This window comes from Hyperolius riggenbachi, chromosome 12 (assembly GCF_040937935.1).
Source record: "Hyperolius riggenbachi isolate aHypRig1 chromosome 12, aHypRig1.pri, whole genome shotgun sequence".
Lineage (NCBI taxonomy): Eukaryota > Metazoa > Chordata > Amphibia > Anura > Hyperoliidae > Hyperolius > Hyperolius riggenbachi.
This window is the reverse complement of record NC_090657.1, coordinates 60,087,823-60,112,570: the sequence shown is the minus strand read 5'-3', so window position 1 is coordinate 60,112,570 and position 24,748 is coordinate 60,087,823. Positions and strand designations below refer to the sequence as shown.

General features: G+C 44.0%; 1 long non-coding RNA gene across 7 annotated transcripts in view; it reads left to right on the top strand.

The window, feature by feature from the left end:
- LOC137541874 (uncharacterized) overlaps window positions 1–24,748 on the top strand; it is a 601,362-nt gene that overhangs the window by 272,015 nt on the left and 304,599 nt on the right. For 5 of the 7 annotated variants that reach the window (XR_011025298.1, XR_011025294.1, XR_011025295.1 and 2 more), the window contains exons 6-7: window positions 6,240–6,323; window positions 6,433–6,539. This is a non-coding gene — a long non-coding RNA (uncharacterized lncRNA). Of the gene's footprint in view, window positions 1–6,239; window positions 6,324–6,432; window positions 6,540–10,376; window positions 10,597–24,748 lie in introns of all 7 variants that reach the window. The other 2 variants (XR_011025296.1, XR_011025300.1) reach the window with 2 other exon arrangements.

Here is a 24,748-nt window from a genome sequence, read left to right as displayed (position 1 = left end):
ATTACGCATACCCAACTTTGCAGTTATTGATGTGTAAAAAATATTTGGAATCATGTATGATCTTTGTTCCACTTCTCACGTGTACACCACTTTGTATTGGTCTTTCACGTGGAATTCCAATAAAATTGATTCATGTTTGTGGCAGTAATATGACAAAATGTGGAAAACTGCAAGGGGGTTTAATACTATGTACACACACACACACACACACACACACCACACACACCACACACACCACACACACCACACACACACACACACACACACCACACACACCACACACACACACACACACACACACACACACACACACACACACACACACACACACACACACACACACACACACACACACACACTTTGGACACACCTTCTCTTTCAAAGAGTTTTCTTTATTTTCATGACTATGAACATTGTAGATTCACACTGTAGGCATCCAAACTATGAATTAACACATGTGGAAGTATAGTACATAACCAGAGATGCTTAGCATTTGTTGGCCCTTTTGCCTTCACTCTATGGTCCAGCTCACCCCAAACCATCTCGATTGGGTTCAGGTCTGGTGACTGTGTAGGCCAGGTCATCAGGCGCAGCACCCCATCACTCTCCTTCCTGGTCAAATAGCCCTTACACAGCCTGGAGGTGTGTTTGGGGTCATTGTCTTGTCCTGTTGAAAAATAAAGTATGGTCCAACTAAATGCAAACCGGATGGAATAGCATGCCGCTGCAAGATGCTGTGGTAGCCATGCTGGTTCAGTATACCTTCAATTTTGAATAAATCCCCAACAGTGTCACCAGCAAAACATCCCCACACCATCACACCTCCTCCTTTATGCTTCACGGTGGGAACCAGGCATGTAGAGACCATCCGTTCACCTTTTCTGCGTCGCACAAAGACACGGTGGTTGGAACCAAAAATCTCAAATCTGGACTCCTCAGACAAAAGCACAGATTTCCACTGATCTAATGTCCATTCCTTGTGTTCTTTAGACCAAACAAGTATCTTCTGCTTGTTGCCTGTCCTTAGCAGTGGTTTCCTATCAGATATTCTACCATGAAGGCCTCATTCACGCAGTCTCCTCTTAACAATTGTTAAGAGGCTGGTGACTTGGATGAACGTATCCTCCGCAGCAGATGTGACTCTTGGTCTTCCTTTCCTGGGGTGGTCCGCATGTAAGCCAGTTTCTTTGTAGCGTTTGATGGTTTTTGAGACTGCACTTGGGGACACTTTTCATAGTTTTCCCAATTTTTTGGACTGACTGACCTTCATTTCTTAAAGTAATGATGGCCACTCATTTTTCTTTACTTAGCTGCTTTTTTCTTGCCATAATACAAATTCTAACAGTCTATTCAGTAGGACTATCAGCTGTGTATCCACTTCTCCACAACGCAACTGATGGTCCCAACCCCATTTATAAGGCAAGAAATCCCACTTATTTAACCCAGGGGGCAGCGCTGCCGTTTTTTTTTTAGATTTTTTTTTTTAAATCATGTAGCGAGCCTAGGGCCCCCCCAGCCCCTCCGATCGCCTCCGGCGATAGGCGATCAGGAAATCCCATTCAAAGAAAGGGATTTCCTGGAGGGCTTCCCCCGTCGCCATGGCGACGGGGCGGGATGACGTCACCGACGTCATGGACATCGTGACGTCTAAGGGAGTCCCAATCTACCCCTTAGCGCTGCCTGGCGCTAATAGGCCAGGCAGCTCAGGGGTCTAGGGAGGGGGGGCTCTACGGCGACACGGATAGCGGCGAATCGGCGCGGGGCAGCGGCGATCGGTGTGCTGACACAGCTAGCAAAGTGCTAGCTGCGTTCAGCAAAAAAAAAAATTACTACTACGTTCGGGGTTACCGCCAGGAAGGTTAACCTGACAGGACACACCTGTGAAGTGAAAACCATTTCAGATGACTACCTCTTGAAGCTCATCAAGTGAATGCCAAGAGTGTGCAAAGCAGTAGTCAAAGCAACAGGTGGCTACTTTGTGAAACAACTGAAAATATGTCATATTCTAGGTTCTTTACTTTTTGGTTATGTACTATACTTCCACATGTGTTAATTTACAGTTTGGATGCCTCCAGTGTTAATCTACAATGTTCATAGTCATGAAAATAAAGAAAACTCTTTGAATGAGAAGGTGTGTCCAAACTTTTAGTCTGATAATGTTTAACCACTTGACGACTGCAGTGTTTACCCCCCTTCCCCCTAACGACCGGGCTCATTTTTGCAGTACTGGGCTGTGCAGTCTCCTCAGCCTCCTGCACAGCCCAGCTGCGGAGCCCAGCAATCGGACTCGCCTCCTTTTTTTGTCCCTAAGGGGACATGCCGCCTGAGGTGTCCGATCGCTGTGGCCGTTTTTTTTTTCCTCAGCCTCTATGAGGCTTTCTCTCCCTCCCTCCTCCCTCCCCTTCATAATCTTTATGGAACAGGACGGCGATACGTCCTGATGTGCCTCTTATAGGCATCATCCTATGAGAGGACGGCGCTCTCTGGCCAATCAGAGGCCGGGGATCGCCAATCTCGTACAGCGCTGCCGGGGACCGTAGCGCTGTACAGTTGTAGAAAAAGGGGATTTCTTTCCCCTTTTGTTTACAAACAGTCTGCTAGCTGCGATCGGCGGCTAGCAGGCTAATCAAGTGGCAGGGAACGATCGCGCATGCGCGGCCGTTCCCTGGGACACTGCAGCCCCAGGACTTGACGCCAATTGGTGCTAGGCGGTCCTGGGGCTGCCTCCACGCCCATCGGCGTCAGCGGTCCCCAGATGGTTAATATTTGGGTTTATCTGTTTATTTTGTCACATTTCCACCGCAATCATACAGGTGTATGTGATTACAATGCATTCGTTTGGTTTTTTTTTTGCTGGGTTTTTTTTTTACTCCTGTCACAAAATCGCAGGCAGCAAAATATTTTAAATAGCCGAATCGTGTAAAAATGGCGGGATTGCTATGCAAATTTTTTTTTTCCCTACGCTACTTTATATAGGAGGCTAATTGCACTAAAAAATGCAGCAGGCACGACAATTGTGATTGGGGAAAATCGTGTTGCAAATGCAGCGCACTAAAGGAGACAACCCCCGTGCGGTTTCCATAATGGTGGCCATACAATTATTTTATACAATCTTACCATTTCTATGTAGTATAAGGGTAAATTAAGTGAATATACTGAAAGGGTATTTTAGGCAGTTCCCTTGTACTACATAGAATTGGCAAGATTGGATGAAAAAATTGTACCATGTATGGCCACCATTAGATAAAAGTTTACCTAGTGGAAAATAGCCCTAATGCAAATTTTCTTTAAAAAAAACAAAACAGTAAAATTGCATAAATAGAAACTCCACCTCAAAGTGGCACAATGGCGAGAACTGTAACATTTGAAATACAGGGAGTGCAGAATTATTAGGCAAATGAGTATTTTGACCACATCATCCTCTTTATGCATGTTGTCTTACTCCAAGCTGTATAGGCTCGAAAGCCTACTACCAATTAAGCAGATTAGGTGATGTGCATCTCTGTAATGAGAAGTAATGTGGTCTAATGACATCAACACCCTATATCAGGTGTGCATAATTATTAGGCAACTTCCTTTCCTTTGGCAAAATGGGTCAAAATAAGGACTTGACAGGCTGAGAAAAGTCAAAAATAGTGAGATATCTTGCAGAGGGATGCAGCACTCTTAAAATTGCAAAGCTTCTGAAGCGTGATCATCGAACAATCAAGCGTTTCATTCAAAATAGTCAACAGGGTCGCAAGAAGCGTGTGGAAAAACCAAGGCGCAAAATAACTGCCCGTGAACTGAGAAAAGTCAAGCGTGCAGCTGCCAAGATGCCACTTGCCACCAGTTTGGCCATATTTCAGAGCTGCAACATCACTGGAGTGCCCAAAAGCAGAAGGTGTACAATACTCAGAGACATGGCCAAGGTAAGAAAGGCTGAAAGACGACCACCACTTAACAAGACACACAAGCTGAAACGTCAAGACTGGGCCAAGAAATATCTCAAGACTGATTTTTCTAAGGTTTTATGGACTGATGAAATGAGTGAGTCTTTATGGGCCAGATGGATGGGCCCGTGGCTGGATTGGTAAAGGGCAGAGAGCTCCAGTCCGACTCAGACGCCAGCAAGGTGGAGGTGGAGTACTGGTTTGGGCTGGTATCATCAAAGATGAGCTTGTGGGGCCTTTTCGGGTTGAGTATGGAGTCAAGCTCAACTCCCAGTCCTACTGCCAGTTTCTGGAAGACCCCTTCTTCAAGCAGTGGTACAGGAAGAAGTCTGCATCCTTCAAGAAAAACATGATTTTCATGCAGGACAATGCTCCATCACACGCGTCCAAGTACTCCACAGCGTTACTGGCAAGAGCCGCAAGAAAGGGTATAAAAGAAGAAAAACAATGACATGGCCTCCTTGTTCACCTGATCTGAACCCCATTGAGAACCTGTGGTCCATCATAAAATGTGAGATTTACAAGGAGGGAAAACAGTACACCTCTCTGAACAGTGTCTGGGATGCTGGGGTTGCTGCTGCATGCAATGTTGATGGTGAACAGATCAAAACACTGACAGAATCCATGGATGGCAGGCTTTTGAGTGTCCTTGCAAAGAAAGGTGGCTATATTGGTCACTGATTTGTTTTTGTTTTGTTTTTGAATGTCAGAAATGTATATTTGTGAATGTTGAGATGTTATATTGGTTTCACTGGTAAAAATAAATTATTGAAATGGGTATATATTTGTTTTTTGTTAAGTTGCCTAATAATTATGCACAGTAAAAGTCACCTGCACACACAGATATCCCCCTAAAAGAGCTAAAACTAAAAACAAACTAAAAACTACTTTCAAAAATATTCAGCTTTGATATTAATGAGTTTTTTGGGTTCATTGAGAACATGGTTGATGTTCAATAATAAAATTATTCCTCAAAAATACAACTTGCCTAATAATTCTGCACTCCCTGTACAGGTGTACACATACTTGTAAGGTAAAATGTATCTTTGTTCCAAAGTAAAATGCACTGAAAATTACTTTATTCCTATGTATCTGTCCCTTACAGTATGTGTTTTAAATCTGATGGTTCTTGCTTATTGCTGACAGGTGTTGGACCAGTCCTTCTCCTCATTGGGGAACCAAGCTTTTCTTTACCTTTTTTTAAGCATCCCTTGGCAAGGATCTCTACAAAGATGATGGCTGGTCAGCCTACATGCTCGCACACTGTTCCTTCAGTGGGACTGAGTAACTGCCATTCAATAAGTGGTTTTGAAATGAAAAAAATAAAATAAAAAACCTGAGAAACCCCCATGAGCAGATGGACTAGTCCAAAACCTGTTGATGAGAGGTCAGAACGATCAGATTAAAGGCACTTACTGTAAGTGACCATGACTAGAGAGAAAGTACCGTATTTTTTTGGAATAAAGACACACTTTCTCCCCCAAAAATGGGGAGTAAAAGTCACTGGTCCTTACATACTGGGAGTCCCTGACTTACCCTGATACGAACTGCTGACTCCCTGTATAGTCCCCCTGACCTTCTCCGCTCCCCCTGATTAGATGAAAGCAGCGGCAGCACAGCTCATCTAATCCATTGGAGCCTGCGGCGATCAGAGACCTCTCCCTCACTGCTCCTCCAGTGCCGGCTTCTGCTGGCGATCAGGTGAGCCAAACTGCTGCTGCTGCTTTCATTTATTCAGGGGGAGCAGAGGAGAACAGAAAGGGGACAGAAAAGAAACATGGGGGACTGAGGAGGACACATGGGGGACTGAGGAGGACACATGGGGGACTGAGGAGGACACATGGGGGACTGAGGAGAACACATGGGTGGACAGAAGGGGCCACATGGGTGGACAGAAGGGGACACATGGGTGGACAGAAGGGGACACATGGGTGGACAGAAGGGGTCACATGGGTGGGCAGAATGGGCCACAAATATAAACATGGGTGGACAGAAGGGGCCACATGGAAGACACAAATGAAAGCATGGGGGACAAAAGGGGACACATGAGATAAAAGGAGGACACAATAATTGGGGAGAACATCTACAAGATACTCCTGGACCATGAATGCACCAGGTGTAGTATATTTTTCCCCTGGTTTTTGCCTTCTAAACCTAGGAGTGTCTCATTCCGGAGCGCCTTATATGCCAACAAAATACAGTAATTTACAGTGCATTTTGTTCTGAGACAATCTTGCATCATTTACATACAGTAGATGTACATATGTATTTTACATTTTGTGTTTTTTTTTTTTTCTTCTTCCATAGTGCCCCTTTATACTCAGAGACAGAGGGCATCAGGTATTTGGTGCTGTGACTTACCTGTTGGGAGCTTCCAAGGAAAGGAAAAAGGTAGTGTATATAGCCATTATTATGGAAGTTGTGGCGCACCATTGATGTGATTGAATTTCCCCCCAAATACAAATGTAGCACATGTTGCATTTCTCCTGCATTTCATCAGGTAATAGCAATGGAGCAATAGAATATGTGGTCAGCAGAAGAGCCAGGCACCTCAAACTTGTTGTATTTGACAAACCCATTGGATATTTTTGTGTGTGCTTGGAGGAGGTAAGTCCACACCATGTTTTAAACTTTTTAGATTGTGTTATCCTTTTGAAAACTCTGTATCCATACTATGCTATATTATGTCCACCCCTGGTGGAGGGGTGTTACCCCCTTTTTTTCCTCATCTACAGAGAGCAACTTCTTAATCCTGAGTAGGGTCAGGTCTAATCTTCCCACCTGCCTATATATACAGTGGTGTGAAAAACTATTTGCCCCCTTCCTGATTTCTTATTCTTTTGCATGTTTGTCACACTTAAATGTTTCTGCTCAACAAAAACCGTTAACTATTATTCAAAGATAACATAATTGAACACAAAATGCAGTTTTAAATGATAATTTTTATTATTTAGTGAGAAAAAAAACTCAAAATCTACATAGCCCTGTGTGAAAAAGTGATTGCCCCCCTTGTTAAAAAATAACTTAACTGTGGTTTATCACACCTGAGTTCAATTTCCGTAGTCACCCCCAGGCCTGATTACTGCCACACCTGTTTCAATCAAGAAATCACTTAAATAGGAGCTATCTGACACAGAGAAGTAGACCAAAAGCACCTCAAAAGCTAGACATCATGCCAAGATTCAAAGAAATTCAGGAACAAATGAGAACAAAAGTACTGTAATTGAGATCTATTAGTCTGGTAAAGGTTATAAAGCCATTTCTAAAGCTTTGGGACTCCAGCGAACCACAGTGAGAGCCATTATCCACAAATGGCAAAAACATGGAACAGTGATGAAACTTCCCAGGAGTGGCCGGCCGACCAAAATTACCCCAAGAGCGCAGAGAAAACTCATCCGAGAGGCCACAAAAGACCCCAGGACAACATCTAAAGAACTGCAGGCCTCACTTGCCTCAATTAAGGTCAGTGTTCACGACTCCACCATAAGAAAGAGACTGGGCAAAAACGGCCTGCATGGCAGATATCCAAGGCGCAAACCACTTTTAAGCAAAAAGAACATTAAGGCTCGTCTCAATTTTGCTAAAAAACATCTTAATGATTGCCAAGACTTTTGGGAAAATACCTTGTGGACCGAGGAGACAAAAGTTTAACTTTTTGGAAGGTGCGTGTCCCGTTACATCTGGCGTAGAAGTAACACAGCATTTCAGCAAAAGAACATCATACCAACAGTAAAATATGGTGGTGGTAGTGTGATGGTCTGGGGTTGTTTTGCTGCTTCAGGACCTGGAAGGCTTGCTGTGATAGATGGAACCATGAATTATACTGTCTACCAAAAAATCCTGAAGGAGAATGTCCGGCCATCTGTTAGTCAACTCAAGCTGAAGCGATCTTGGGTGCTGCAGCAGGACAATGACCCAAAACACACCAGCAAATCCACCTCTGAATGGCTGAATAAAAACAAAATGAAGACTTTGGAGTGGCCTAGTCAAAGTCCTGACCTGAATCCTATTGAGATGTTGTGGCATGACCTTAAAAAGGCGGTTCATGCTAGAAAACCCTCAACTAAAGCTGAATTACAACAATTCTGCAAAGATGAGTGGGCCGAAATTCCTCCAGAGCGCTGTAAAAGACTCGTTGCAAGTTATCGCAAACGCTTGAATGCAGTTATTGCTGCTAAGGGTGGCCCAACCAGTTATTAGGTTTAGGGGGCAATTTCTTTTTCACACAGGGCCATGTAGGTTTTGAGGTTTTTTTTCTAACTAAATAATAAAAACCATCATTTAAAACTGCATTTTGTGTTCAATTATGTTATCTCTGACTAATAGTTAACGGTTTTTGATGAGCAGAAACATTTAAGTGTGACAAACATGCAACAGAATAAGAAATCAGGAAGGGGGCAAATAGTTTTTCACACCACTGTAGTTACATAGTTATTTGGGTTGAAAAAAGACATACGTCCATCGAGTTCAATCAGAGAACAAAGTACAACGTACCTCACATATCCCTGTTGATCCAGAGGAAGGCAAAAAACCCTTACAAGGCATGGTCCAATTGGCCCCAAAAGGGAAAAAATTGCTTTGGATTCCAGATGGCAATCAGATAAAATCCCTGGATCAACATCATTGGGCATTACCTAGTAATTGTAGCCATGGATGTTTTTCAACACAAGGAAAGCATCTAAGCCCCCTTTAAATGCAGGTATGGAATTTGCCATAACTTCTTCTTGTGGCAATGCATTCCACATCTTAATCACTCTTACTGTGCACAGATCATGTGCAGATCATGTCCTCTAGTCCTTTGAGAAGGCCTAGGGACAAAAAGCTCATCTGCCAAACTTATTTATTGCCCTCTGATGTATTTATACATGTTAATTAGATCCCCTCTAAGGTGTCTTTTCTCTGGACTAAATAAACTCAGTTTATCTAACCTTTCTTGGTAAGTGAGACCTTCCATCCCACGTATCAATTTTTGTTGCTCGTCTCTGCACCTGCTCTAAAACTGCAATATCTTTCCTGTAAAGTGGTGCCCAGAACTGAATTCCATATTCCAGATGTGGCCTTACTAGATAGTTAAATGGGCAATATTATGCTAGCATCTCGAGTTTTTATTTCCCTCTTAATGCATCTCAAAATGTTATTATCTTTAAGTGCAGCGGCTTGGCATTGAACTATTTAACTTGTTGTCGATGAGTATTCCTAAGTCCTTCTCCAAGTTTGATGTCCCCAACTGTATCCCATTTATTTTGTATGGTGCTAGACCATTGGTACGACCAAAATGCATGACTTTACATTTTTCAACATTGAATTTCATCTGCCATGTATGTGCCCATATAGCCATCCTATCCAGATCCTGTTGCAATATGTCCCTATCATCCTGAGAGTTAATGATTCTGCACAATTTTGTATCATCTGCAAAAATAGCAACATTGCTCACTACTGAATCTAGTAGGTCATTCATAAATAAATTGAAGAGCACTGGACCCAGCACTGACCCCTGTGGGACTCCACTGCTAACAGTCACCAATTTTGAGTATGATCCATTGACCACAACTCTTTGTTTTCTGTCCATTAGCCAGTTCCCTATCCATGCACACAGACTCTTCCCCAGTCCTTGCATCCTCAACTCTTGCACCAGACTTTTGTGGGGAACAGTGTAAAAGGCCTTTGTAAAGTCCAAGTATATCACATCTACAGCATTCCCAATATCCACATTAGCGTTCACCACCTCATTAAAGCTGAGCATGTTAGTCAAACAATGGTTGCCTTTTAGGGTAACCCTGCTTTGTGAGTATAGCTTATTACTCTATCATACTTCATGTCAACTACCAGTACATACTACACTATATTTGGCTCTTGGTGCCCCTACTCTGTGTTTTATATTATATTTTTGCTCTTTGGAGGCTTAAAAATGTAACATAGATAAAGTGAAAACAGAGGAAAACAGGTGAAAATGTTTTGTGACTCATGCCCATTGGCAGAGAGCAAACAAAAGCTTTCATAAGCATGGTGGTGGGTACATAGGACACTGTGCTTCAAATCGTTTACAGAAGTCGCAGGTGCTATCTTTACACCTTCCCTGAATAAATAATGGGCAGCTAGAAAGGAGGGGGAATATGGAAGCTTCTCTAGCTATTAGAAACCAGGAAAACAAAATTGGCACTTGGTTCCCTTAAAGCCAACGCATAACAGTTCCCGTGCGCAAGTGTGAATGCTTCTATTGTGTGACCATCACTTACGTTCTATCGCAACGCGCATCAAGTCTTCCTGTCGTTTATTGCCTGGATAGTTTATTTATACTGCTGTCTGTTAGACTAGAAGGCTGGAAGTGATCTGGTACAATGTGAGTGACAAAAAGCAAAGTTGTTACATCAGATTAAATAGTTCAGAGTTTCAACTTCATTTTTTCTCACTTTCTTCTTTTTTTTCGTACCATGATCAATATAGAAAAGATTCTTTCTGGTTCAGGAGAATCGAGCAAAAATCCACAACCAGGACTTCAAACCCCGGAGTTGAATCAACAAGCCAAGTCTGGCCATTGTGTGCGCGCCTCAGACCTACCTGGATGAAGATCTGCGCAAGCTGTTTTCCTTTCTGCTAGGGAGCCTTTGAAGATTAAACAAGGAGGAAATCCTTTGTGGGAGATGTCAACTGCGGCTCCTCTCCTGTGAGTTGTATTCACAGAGCTCTCACTCGCTTTGAGAGATTACAGCAATGTCAACAGCAGGCCTCGGTGTCTCGTGTTTGCAGGAATGTTGCCCCCTCAGACTTGTATGTAGCTGCCTGGCTCTTCTCTTTTTATAACTCTTAATGAGATTTCTTATTTTTAGAATTTTGCACGCTCAATCACACGCCATCTGAAAATGGTATTTGCAGTTTCCACTAAAAAAGCGTCCTTTGACAGGAAACCAAGGTTTTATTGGGCCAGAGCGTCTTGAATGAGTTTTAGTGGTACCCCCATTTATTTTTCTGAGTGTCCAAAAAAGTATTGCTTAAAAACCATTTAATAGGTAAGAGGAACGTACCTCAGGATAACACATAATTTTGGATAAAAAAAGAGGTCGTTTATTTGTGAAAAAACGCCAGATAACGCGTTTGATGGGAGTGAACCCGCTTCCTCAGGTTAGTAAGTAGTGTTTTAGGTATCCAGTATCGCACGGCTTGGAGCTACTGTTCTTCTACTAATACTATGACCCCCCTCGGTTATCAGTTCAGGCCGCTAACAGTCTCCCACTTCGGTGAACCTAACACACTTTCTCTGGAGATTGACCTTACCGTTTCAAGACATATACATCCGCAAGTGTGATCAGATACATTACAACCAAAGCTTATATACCATTCCTCAATCCGGGTTTGTGAGTACCACTTTTATTGGTCTTATTTATACTATTTACATAATTATACCATAAGGCCCCTGGTCTCTCCTGTGCTTTTTTCCTTTTACTGGAAGATCCCAGGTTTTTGAGGTAGCAGGAAATTGGGGTGCCCATGGATATTGCACGATTTGGGTGCCTCATAGGGGCTAATGCAAATATCATTGATACGGCGGCCAAAGCAGAAATTTGGGCACCCGATAAATAATGTTTTCACATTGGAACATTACATATCTTGGAGTATGTTATCATTTTGAAACTTTCAACGTTATAGTTTTTGTAATATTACTTAGTTTGTAAAAATTTTACGATATGAAATATGTTATCGTTTGTAAATGGTTAGGGTTAGGTGCCAGGAAGGGTGTTTGTGCGGGGGGAGGGAGGTAGTCATGGTAAGGCACCACCCGGGGGTCTTAGGGTTAGGCACCTGGGGGGGTTAGGGTTAAGCAAAACCAAGGGGGGGGGGGGGTCCTTAGGGTTAGGCACCACGGGGGGGGGGGGTTAGAGTTAGGCATCTGTGTGAGAGTTAGGGTTCTGTGTGAGCGTAGTGTTAGGTTAAGCTGTAGTAAAATATTGGTAAGATTTTCTACTGATTTATTATTGTTATTAACAATTTTCATTCGAAAATTTTATTACAATAATATACTCCATCTACACTTTAAAAACAAAGAATATCAGTAGATATTAACAATATTTTTATTAGCGAAACCCACGCCCTTTTTTCCTCGCACCCCTTTTTCATACACACAGTTTTCCAGACCTCTGCGATTTTTATATTTTTTTCAGGTTAGGATAGAGTGAGGCAAAGAAAGCAACTCCTAAAGGCTTTTACTGTAATCTAGGTCTTCCCACTCCCTCCCTAGGCTGCCTCAATCATGACAGAAAATTAGAGCAGAAATTCCCTTCAAGGGAAGCTGAAGGTAGGGCCAGCACTACCATTGAGGCAAAGGAGGCAATTGCTCCAGGACCCCAGAGCCTGTAGGGGCTCTCAAGGTGTCTTACCCCTTAACTTATTTGTGCTCCCTGGGGCCCCTGTAGAGTCTCTTGGCAGGTTATCGTCTCACCTATCCTACCGGGCGTGCTCCATTGTCATTCTGTGGCTACGTGCACCTTCTCCTTCATCTCCACTGGCTGCATCTTCTCTGTGGGGGACATTTATTAGTAGGGTTTTAGAAATCTGTGCAGAATGGTCTCAGACATCCTAAGAAATTACTAAATAGTGCAGATTCCGTCTTGAAGCCAATGGGTACCAGTTTAAAAATAAAAAAGTCAGATACTCACCTAAGGAGAGGGAAAGCTCGGTCCTAATGAGCCTTCCCTCTCCTCTCCCGGTGTCCTCGGTGCTGCGCTGGCTCCCCCGTACGCGTCCGCCACCGCAGGGACTTCGGAGGTCTTCGGGAGCACTCGGGCTCCAGAAGACGGGTCGCTACATACTACGCACGCTTGTATGCGTCATAGAGGGCGCTCGCGCATGCGTACTATGGAGCGGCCCGTCCTCGGGAGCCCGAGTGCTCCCGAAGGCTTCCGAAACCTCCCTTCGGTGGCGGAAGTGGCAGTATTTGACCGAACTAGTCGAATACTGCCACGGGGGATCCTGCGCGGGACCGGACACCGGGAGAGGAGAGGGAAGGCTCATTAGGACCGAGCCTTCCCTCTCCTTAGGTGAGTATCCGACTTTTTTTATTTTTAAACTGGTACACATTCACTTTAGTTTCAATAGGTTTTTATTTGAAGAAATTTTTGTTCGTAAAAGACAAAAAAGGTGAACATTTCAGAACAGTACATTCCAACACATGTAGCAATCAGAATAAAATATCATACAGTAGCATTTGTAACAGGGTCTTGGTTATATACTAGTTGCTGATATAAGGTTACAGGCAGATAATTTGTCAATTTATTGAACTATTTCTTAATAGATTCAGGTCAAGAATAGCTTGTCGTAATGCTAGAGCATATTTAGCATATTAGAACATTAGAACATATTTAAGTCAGTTGTAAAGACTAGAAATTGAAGAACTAAAAACTATAAAACTAAAAAGACACCCGTGCCGAACCGAGGTATGTGCCACATAGATTGCTATAATTTATAAGAGAGTATAATGTTGATGATACCATAAGCATGAGGCCTATATTTTCCCCATTTCTAAAAGGAATCTAATAAATCCTGGGCATCAGCAGAAGAGGTAACCTGTATCCAGGGTGTCCAGATCCTATCAAACTGATGAGCCCTGTCCAGCAGGTTGGCTTTAAAATGTTTTCATTTAACATTGTAGTATGGATGCGATCAAGGACGCAGCGGAAGATCAGGGTATTTTGCTGCCATTGGGATGCTATGTAGGTTTTAACAGTGTTCATAATGTGTTGGATAAGCTTATGCTGAGCATATGGAAATTCGTCAGGAGTACACATTCACTTTAAAGAGAAACCATAACTAAGAATTGAACTCCATTTCAATCAGTAGCTGATACCCCCTTTCCAACGAGAAATCTATTCCTTTTCTCAAACGGATCATCAGGGGGGCTCTATATGGCTGATATTGTGGTGAAACCCCTCCCACAGTGTGATGTCAGCGCCTTACAGCACTGAGGTAGTGACATCACACTGTGGGAGCCTTGTTGCATTGTGGGAAATAACAGCTGTTTCCAACTGCCAATAAGGCAAGCAGCATCTCCTTCCAGTGACATCACCTGCCAGCAGTAAAAATGTCACCATGTGATAAATGTCAGAATGTAAATCAGGGAGAGGAAATATCTTACAATGAGCAAACACTGACTAAATCAAATCAAATCAAATCAATAAACAAAGTGTGTGAGGAAAAATGCTGTTGCTGAGGTAACCAACACTGCTGTATTGCATTAATGCACTGCACTGGAAGGGTTAAGCACATAACAGCTTCACAGGACACCTGGCAGCAGGGGGGGGGAGCCCTTCACAACTCATGCCTAGCCTGCACCGCTGCACTATCTGTAGAACTGCTGTTAAAGTGGATCCGAGGTGAACTTTTACACATTGCATAATTGTGTTCCTTTCCTATTGTTTATAGGGCATTCCTCAAGCCAAATACTTTTTTGTTTTTGTTTTAATACTCTAATTCCTTACAAACTAAATAAACCACTCCCACAGGTTTTCAGAGAGCCAAGGCACTTTCAGACAGTAGCAAGCGCTCATGGGAGCTCAGTCTGGGCAGGAGGAGGGGGAGGTTTTACTTGCCATTGATTTCACAGGCAGAGGGGAGGAGGGAGGAGGAGAGGGGGTTAGGCTGATGGCTCAAGATACAGATAAGGCTGCCTCTGTGTAATGTTTACAAACAACATGGCTGCTGTCATTATATCACAGGAAGACATAATCATATTCTATTAAAACTGTTTGCAGCTGGATTTGCTGTGTAAACCATCTAAACTTTAGGTAAGATATATAGACAAGTTACTTGTTATAGTTAGTTTTTCATCTTGGATCCGCTTTAAGCACTTTTTTAATCTGAAGCAGTTTAGGGAAGGATTTGTACTTTTCTTAACTGTAGTGCAGCTCTAGAAATCCACGCTAAACTGTCGCTAATATGTAGCATTTGAAAATGTTCTTATCATCATACCGAACAGTTTCACCACTGGTTAGAACAGTTTATGAAAATATGGTAATGCTTTGATAAATCTGGTAGTGTGACCCATACCATGTTATTATGTAATAACATGCGCCAGGTCATGGAGGAGAGGCACCACTGCCCGGATGAAGTCTGGGAGTGCGAGTAGACACGGACTGACAGAGGAGTGTGCCCGCTGAGAGGGGATATGCTACTCTGCCAAATACTCTGCAGGGGCTTCAGGGAGTACAGCTAAGTAAGGGGGTGATGGGGGCGGCCACCAGCTGGATCAGGGGCCCTGGGGGGACATTTGGCTGCAACAAACAGCTCCTAATGCTCCTTTTTGGTCTGGGAGGGGGGGGGGGTGATGGGGGCTGTGTTGGGGCCCCCCCCGGGTTAATTGTGCCCAGGGGTGACTCCACTGGCTGCATGTTTGTTACCGGGCTGTGACTCCCCTGGCTGCATGTTTGTTACATGGCTGTGACTCCACTGGCTGCATGTTAGTTACAGGGCTGTGACTTCCCTGGCTGCATGCTTGTTACAGGGCTGTGACTCCCCTGGCTGCATGCTTGTTGCAGGTGTTTGACTCGTACACAACTAAAGCCATCAAGCTTAGCATGACAGCCCGGTCACTGGCATTGTTTATAAGAGAATGAAGATGACGGCCTCCATAGCCCTCTCACTTCAGGTTCTCTTTTCCGACAAATGAGGGTTGTGCCACCAGAACAGATTTGGCCACTGGGAGATTTTCCATTAGGCTGGGTTCACACTACCCACAAAAATGGTTCCATTTATCAGAGCTGAGTGAGTGGATAAACAAACATGCAGACGGATACTATACAAGGCAATAGGATCCCCGCTCACTTATGTCTGTTCGGAACAGATCTATCCGTTTCAGTGAACTGAAGGTTGGGTAGTATCGGATAATTCCGGAGACGATCGTTGAGGTAATGGATGCTGATGGAAGCTATGGAAGCCTATGAGAATGAACAGCTTTCGTTCTCATTAGGCTGCTCGCTGCATACATTGGTGCACTAAAGTGCACCTTCTGCCTTCAGGTCCACCGCCGCTTGGGACCACTGCATGGGACAAGCTGCTTTACAAGTCGGAGCCCTGGCAGAAGCATTATGGGGCTCCCCTTTGGATTGCAACAGACCAATGGGAACCCTCCCTCCCCAGGGAGGATTCTCATTGGTCCAGCACTCAGTGAAACAATAAGAATCTTCCCTATGGAGTGAGGATTCCCATTGGTCTGTTGCATTCCAGTGGAGATCAAATAATACTTCTGCGGGGGCTTCAACCTGTGTAGCAGCGCTTGTCCCCTGTAGTGGACTCTAGTGTGATGTGAGAGCAGCAGCACACCCAAGTGGTGGCAGTAGCCGTGGACACGACGGGTGGCGGCAGCAGTGGACCAGATGCAGATCGATAAAGTCTGTAAACCCCTGAGTGTGGTGATTGGCAGAAAAATTACAATAAATATCTAAGGGTACTTTTGGAAATGCAGTTGTAAAGGACGACAGAGGTGACGTGATATGAGATAGACATGGGTATGTACAGTGCCAAGCACAGAAATTACTATGCTGTGTTCCTTTTTTTCTTTCTCTGCCTGAAAGCGTTACACTATATACCAGGGTAAAAAGGGTCAATAGTTCATAGATTTGAGCTCTGGCATACTTCAATGCATGTGTCATTGAGCAGAGAGAATGAAACAGTAAAAAACTTAAAAAACTAGATGGAAATATAAAACAAAACTGCGTGATATCTAAAAAAAAGTGATTTTTAGGAGAAGGAGGATAGATACAATTGTTTATCTCATCAGTTAATTTTCACTTTGGATATCCTTTAAGGGCTCTTACACAGTGGGAAGTTGCGTTGCAGGGGAAGTTAAGGTCGCATAACGTTCCCCTAACGCAACGCATGGTGGTGCTATTGGTGGACGCTACATAGAGCCACGTTATGTGGCACTTGGTGCGCCGTTTTCGTTGGATAGAACCGGCAATGATTCATATGAATCATTGTTAGCAGGCAGAGAACTAAGAATGATTCCTATGAATCATTGCTAGCAGGAAGAGAACCGGCATTGCAGTGCAGTGAATATTAATTAGCCATGTGGCTAGGCAAAATAGCAGACTCTCCCCTCCTCCTCTCCTGCACACAAAAAACAATAAAACAACATTACTGAGCATGTGCAAACAGTCTAACGTGGCTAAAACCTCGTATAACGCACAGCATGCTGCACTTTCATAGAACGTGCAGCAGTACAATGTAACGCAACCTGGGCACTGTGAACAGCCCATTGATTTTTCATTACTGTGAGTTGGGCTGCGTTACAGGCTGCTCTAACATGCGCCTGTAACGTCCCACTGTGAAAGCAGCCTAAAGGGATCCTGAAGCAAAGAAAATTATTTAAAATAAACGCATGATGTAGCTGCAAATGAATTTTAAATACTAACCTCACCTCTCAGAGGCTCACCATTTTATTCTTACAATGATCCCTTCCAGTTCTGACAATATTTTGCCAGAACTGAAATATACCAGTTGCTGTCAGTTATACTGTATATCAGCAGCTGTAAGTTACAACTGAATGGGCAAGGTAATGTCCATGTTTCCCTATGGCTCAAGTAGGTGATAGTAAAGTTTAACAGTGTGCTAACCAGGAAGCTGTTATGGGGTAATGGCTATTTTTAAAATGGAGAACGGAGAAATCCATTGATCACATTGGATAAATAGGATGCAGGAGAGGAGAAAGAGATTGAGTAGTAGACTACACAGGAAATAAGTATGGCCTGTGTATGGTTATTTTGACTTTTTATTTTCAGTTCAGGTTCTCTTTAAGCTCATCTGCACAATAAATAGTAGCCTAAAGAAAGATGCTGTCATTTCAGAAAAAAAAGTACGTTATAATAAAGATTGTTTGTTTAAATAATTGATCTTACCTCGAGTGAGGGTTAGGGTATCTCATGACTGTGGATTGGTGGCACACACCACTGTGGAGAATAGGGGATACGTTCATGGTGTATAAAACACTGTGGCCTTGACCTGAAGAAGCGGCTAAGACCCACGAAACTGGGTCCAATAAAATTGAAGGTTTTGACATCCTACTTGATTATGTATAATTTAAAATAATGTTCTCTAAAAGGCTTCCTCATAAACCGAGCTGAATTTAGCCTTCAAATTAGAAAAACAGACAAAATATAATTGCAATATAATTTTTTTTAAAAGGCAATGTCACAATTAGGGTCCTAATTATAAAGGGACGAACTGGCTGTTCGGGAGAAAAATGCCAGGGATGGTCGTAGTCAGCCAACTTCGCTACGCTGGAAATACGCGTAGGTTTTACGCAATTACGCTTCGCCAAACTACAGCTTCAAAAACAAATATTCGCTTCGTATGCATTTCGTAGAATACGCGTTAAAATACGCAATTACGCGTAGTGCGAAGCGTAGTGTATGTGGATAGTTATGCCCGTATGCAGAAAATTGTACACATTAATTTCTTTAGAAATGCATATACTGGGAACCCTTCTATGCGTATATTCCCCTTTCCAATGCATACATTTGTATGCATACAATCGCATGCGGAAAATTAGACGCGAGTAACGCATTCGTAGTTCACTACGCAATACACATGTTAACTACGCGTAACGGTACTTCGCTACGCGTAAATTCGTAAGTGTAGTTTTGAAACTTCGCCTAAGAACTACGATGCATAGATGCGAACTATGATGCGTAAATTTGCACTGGCGTAGTTTCTGCTTATCCCTGAAAAATGCTGTTGTTTTTGGGGTACCTCCTCCCAGCCCATCCCAGTGTTTTCCGCTAGACACGCGATCCCCGTGACACAGTTGTAAAGAAAGAATTCTACAAAAATTTCCATAAACAAAATATAACATCGAACAAACAAATGTTATCATCTAAACAGTAATAGACAATATTCAGGAAAATCATAATAGAATAACATCTATATGAACCATTGAAAAATAGAACTTTTCATGACAGGTACAATTTACAGGTTAAGTAACAAAAGTGGTGTATAACGTAACAATTGTAATACCGTAGGGGACAAAGCCAGTGTAGGGAAAATATCCCTACCCATTTACTAGACCAAGTTTGGTTGGAAGAGTGTATTTCAATCAGCAGTATGAAGTAGCTAGTGTTGGCCGTCTTCCAGCGAAGGCAGGGAAAGGAAACATTAAAAATGCGCCTCATGTACATAAAGGGTTGGCAGGGCTGGATTTACCATAAGCCACTGTAGGCACGTGCCTACTGGCGCCTGATGATGGAAAGGCAGGCCACTCCGCTCCCCGAATACCTCTCTACCTCCTTCCCTATGCAGAGTCCTGATGAGTGTAAATGAGAGGTTACCCTTCTCTCCGCATGCCATGGATGAGATCTCCCTTTAGTCAGTGACACCTCTAGCTACATAATACTGAGGGTACATCTGGCTACCTCATAGTAAAGGGTACCTGTAGCTACCTGTGATGGGCAAGGGAAGTAAGGGAGAAGGGACAGCTATGAAAGCCAACACACTTGTGGAATGGTTCTGTGGGGGATTTGTAGGATCATGGGGGGGGGTGAAATCTAAGGGTAAGGGAAATCTGTGAGGTAAATCCGGTCCTGAGGGTTGGGGGTGGCGTAATTTGAGAGTGATCCTGGAGCAAAAAATATAAAGAGATAGGAAATAAGAGGAAGAAGTAAAGAAGAGAAAAGCTATGAGAGAAGTATGAGAGAGAGAAGAGTGTGAGACAAGGAAAGCCTGTAGTTCCATGACTAAATGATGGGGGGGGGAGGCCAAGAGATTATAAAAGATTCAGAGGCTTATTACCCAAAAGCTACGTTCCAAGCCAAGAAGGTAGTCCACAAAAGGCATCCAGACACTATCAAACTTAGTTATGTTATCTTCCAACCTAGCGCGTAGTTTTTCAAAGAAGAGAGTACGAGTCTATTTCTGATTAAAGGGGAACTTCACCCTAAACAAACATACTGTCATTAAGTTACATTAGTTATGTTAATTAAAATAGATAGGTACTATAGTCTCTTACCCACCCTGTTTTAAAAGAACAGGCAAATGTTTGTGATTTCATGGGGGCAGCCATCTTTTTCATGGGGGCAGCCATCTTTTTGGTTGAAAGGAGGTGACAGGGATCATGAGACACAGTTCCAACTGTCCTGTGTCCTGATCATCGCTCCCAGCTGCGCGCGCTAGGCTTCAAATCTCAAATTCAAAATGAAAAAAATTTTTTACACCAAAACAGCAGAACAAGAACAACAAAATCAGAAATCCCATCATGCTTTGCACAGCATCAGGGAAAAAATGCCCAGGCATATTTCTTTCATTGGGCGGAGCTTAGCTTCTGTGTGGCTAAAAATGACGCTTTGGTAAGAAAAACAAAGTTCTGATGCTGTGAAATTGTTAAAGAAACACCAAGCCTTTTCAGTGCTGCTGAGTAGATTTTTAGGGCTGGTTCACACGGACGCTTGGCAGCGTTTACCGCCAAGAGTTCGGGTCTCGTTGGCTAAACGCTCCCATTCAAGTGAATGGGAGCGATTAGCATCACGCGGATACCGGTGATTGCGGTCGATTGTGCAAACGCGGCGTTCCGATCCCGATTTAACGCAACGTTTCGGCCGGCCCTAGAAGCATCATGCGGCGTCCAGGGCCGGCTAGCCGCCGCGGCTTCATGTCCCCCTGCGGGGACGAGAAACGCTGATCGCTGATCGCGACGTGAAGCCGACAATCGCCGTACCGGCGCCCCCGAACTAGACGTCACTTGACGCCGAGACTTCCCAGCCGCCTGAACGCCACCTGCCGTCCGTCTGAACCAGCCCTCAGTCAGGTTCAGTTTGAAGAGTCCTTGTTTTTTTATTGGAAAGCCACCGACAACATTGTTAAAAAGATTCTTTGACAGATCCGCGTGGAGAAGGAATTCTCCACCTGCTCGTAACTGTGGTTGCTTTTCATCAACCCAGTTTTGTAAGTAGTAGTTCGTTAACACCAGTTTCTTATTGTTCTAAGTATTGCACTATATTGGTGATCCTGGTCTTCTGTCTTTTCTTTACCCGATTCTGTGGAGTTCATTGAAGCTCATCTACCTGACACTCCTGACACTCCCACACTTCTCTACCAATCTGTACCTGCCTGCTTACTCCTCTTCCCTGCATTCAGTCTGAAGCAACACCTCTTTTATGGACTGACTACCGTGATTGGCTATGAGCAGGGTGGTTAAAAGAGCAATCACTCCTCCCCATGCATGGTCATGTGCCTAAAAGTGGAGCGTTTGTGACTGAATTGCAGTGAGCAGGCACCTGAAGGTCACAGAGAAGCTTCCTTTGATTTTTGTGACGTGATGAATTATGCTTCCTTTCAATCTTGGCAATCAATGGTCAACTGTATGTGGACATTTCTACTCCAAATTTTTCAGTTTTTTTAATTTTGTGAGTGCTTTGGAAAATGCTGATTAGTGAGTGAAGTCCGGGGGCATAACTAGAAATCGCCACCCGCCCCCTGCAAAAATGTGGATGGGCCCCCCTTGGGCCTGCTCAGGGCCGTTTTGTGGCGCTGGAGGGGTCGCAGCATGAGAGGAGAGCTTGGCCACACTTTGTCGGGGAGGGGGGGACAGTCCTTCGCCCCCCACCTCAGGCTCTCCCCTCAGCGCTCCCTTCTAGCATCTGTCAGTGGCAGCGGAGTGGGCAGGAACACATAGCTTCATCTACCTCGGAGGCCCGATCTCTAAGTGCCTCACCCTACTTCCTGTTTAAACAGGAAGTAGCATCAGACACTTAGAGGGAGGAACCTCCGGTGGTGGAATGCATGAAGGTATGTGTTCCTGCCCGCCGCCTGCTGCCACTGATAGATGCTGGAAGGGAGCGCTGAGGGGAGGGCCCGAGGGGAGGGAGGGAAGGTGGGACTGTCCCCCCCTCCCAACCGATGTTTGCCGGCTGTGACCCCTCGGGCCCCCCAAACGGCCCTGGCCCTGCCCCCCTTCCCCGTGGGTGCAAGGGCTACAGCCCCCCATTGTTATGCCACTGGAGTGAACAGCTGAAGAGGGATTAATGATGCCAAATGTCTCCTCACAGCTTGTGTGCAAACACCCGAGTCACTTTCCCCCTGGGGCTGGAAGGTGGGAGCCCATAAAAAATGACAGATAATATATGCAATGCTTATTCTTGTACTATTGTTTTCCACAAAATGACATTACACTTTTTGACCTTATTTTTAGTGCAGAGATTTTCATTCTTGGGCTTATATAACTATGGGCTACTCCAGGACCTGTGAAGGGGTTACATCAAGGACTTAGAAGAATAGAGCAAACCTCTTCACCCTGGGGGGTCAGTGAACTGGTTAGGTAGAGTTCACACTAGTTTACCATCTATCCTTAAAGTGAACCTCCAGACTAAAAATCTACTCAGCAGCACTGAAAAAGGCTTGGTGTTTCTTTAACAGTTTCACAGCATCAGAATTTTTTTTCTTACCCAAGCCTCATTTTTAACTGCACAGAAGCTAAGCTTCGCCCCATCAAATAAATCTACCCGGGCATTTTTCCCCTGATGCTGTGCAAAGCATGATGGGATTTCTGATATTGTTGTTCTCCTTCTGCTGTTTTGGCGCAAATTCGTTTTTTTTTTTTTTAATTTGAAGCCTAGCGCGCGCAGCTGGGAGGGGTGATCAGGACACAGGACAGTTGGAACTGTGTCTCATGCGCCCTGTCCCCTCCTTTCAACCAAAAAGATGGCTGCCCCCATGAAAAAGTTGGCTGCCCCCAAGAAATCACAAACGTTTGCCTTTTCTTTTAAAAACAGGGTGGGTAAGAGATTATATGACCTATCTATTTCAATTAACATAACTAATGTAACATAATGACAGTATGTTTGTTTAGGCAGAAGTTCCCCTTTAATGCCGGGCCAATTCTGTACTTTTCCTATCCCTAGGCTCCCACAGCCTGAGAATGGAGGAAATACCATCATCATGATTGCTGGATCCCCCCGGCCCCTGTTAACAGTCCTTGAAAAATGTGATTTTTGAATTTTTTTAGACAGGATGAGGCGGGCTTGTAGCAATGTTCCCTCTCATCACCCTCCCATTTCCTCCTCTTCTCCTTCCTTTCACTCCCCTAAGAGGAGGAAATGGGAGGGAACATTGCTACCAGCCTGCCTCTTCCTGTCTTAAAATTTGATTTTAACAAAAAATACACTTTTTCTTTTAAAGAGGAGCTGTCAGCCATACTATCTCAGAAAAACATATATAAGTAGATAAATACTTGCTCAATTTACATAACATATGTATTGCACTGTCCACATTTTGATTTTAGTGATTCTTCTATAGTAAAAAAAAAAAGAGAAAATCCTTCTTAGCATTTCCCATTTTAACTGTGGCTATTTTGAAGCCAATCCTGATGTCACTTCCTCCCTTACTCTCTTCTGCCTGATTGTGTATGCATTGCCTGCCCTCCACTATAGAAAGTGAATTGTCTCCGCACGAGAAATATTGGCCAATCAGAGAGGAACCAAGGTTTGGGAAGGGAAAACAGGAGGGAAAGAGGCTTCAGCCTATCAGACTGCATTAGTTAAGTCTGAGGGGAAGTAGACAGGGCCGGATTTGTATTCTTTACCACCCTAGGCCATTGTCACCAATGTGTGTTTACCTCCCCCCTTCAGTATAGGTAGCGAGATGACCCCTCCCCTTTCCCTCCAGAATAGGTAGCCAAATGACCGCTCCCTCTAGTATACATAGCCAGATGACTCCTCCCCCTTTCCCTCCAGTATAGGTAGCCAGATGACTCCCTTAATCCCACACACACACACACACACACACACACACACACACACACACACACACACACACACACACACACAGCTTAGGCAGCCAGCTCACCTTCACACAGCCATCTGTGCCACTCATTTCTCCACTTGTGTCCACTGCTGAAGCTTCCTCTTCCCCTCTGTCTCCAATGCTGCCCAAGTCCATAGCCACCTGCATCAATGCAAATGTGCACAGCTAGCAGCAGAGTACCACGGTCAGGCGCTCGCCTGATCTCCCTGTATTGCAGTATTTGCAAGCTTGCAAATGCTGCACCAGTTTAGCCTGCTGCTTTGGTGCCTTTGCTTCTGTGGTGCCCTAGGCCATGGCCTAGGTCGCCTTGGCCTAAATCCGGCCCTGGAAGTAGAGACACAAAAAAGGACAACCCAGCATGCCCCGCAACTATGAGGTATGTGGATCTGGCATGAACACACCTCTGTACTTACCTTGGGCAGCTTTGTCTCAGGACCCTGAAGTAAACCTGAATAATGTAGTAGCAATTAGCAAGACAAACTGCTACAATTGACCTCCTCCAATAGATGAGGTTATATACATTTAAAAAGGACCTCCAAAGTAAATACTAAAATCCAGCAGGCTGCAAGTAAAAGAAAGTTATATTTACCCGAGAAGTCTTGTCCCGCAATGCCGCCCTGAAGTCCCTGCATCACCTGACTTCTAGCGCCTGGCCCCGCCTCCTCTCTTTCTGCAGAGAAAAACGCCAAGCTGTTTACTACATTAAATAGCTTGGCGGTTTTCTCCGGGGAGAGAGAGGAGGCAAGGCCAGGTGCCGGAAGTCGGGTATAACTTTCTTTTACTTGCAGCCTGCCGGATTTTAGTATTTACGCTAAATGCCTTTTTTCGCTCTTTCTATGATGTATAGATTTTTTTCCCTTATTTCTGAGCAGTATAAGCTTAGGGCATATTCACAGTGGGATATTGCATTGTAATGCGACGTTAAAGTCACAACGCAGCACTACAACGCAAAGCAAAAAAAAAGTTGATAACGCACATTAACCACTTAATTACAAGCTGACTTATAAAAACATCCTGCTAGAGCGTCTTAATGGCTCCAG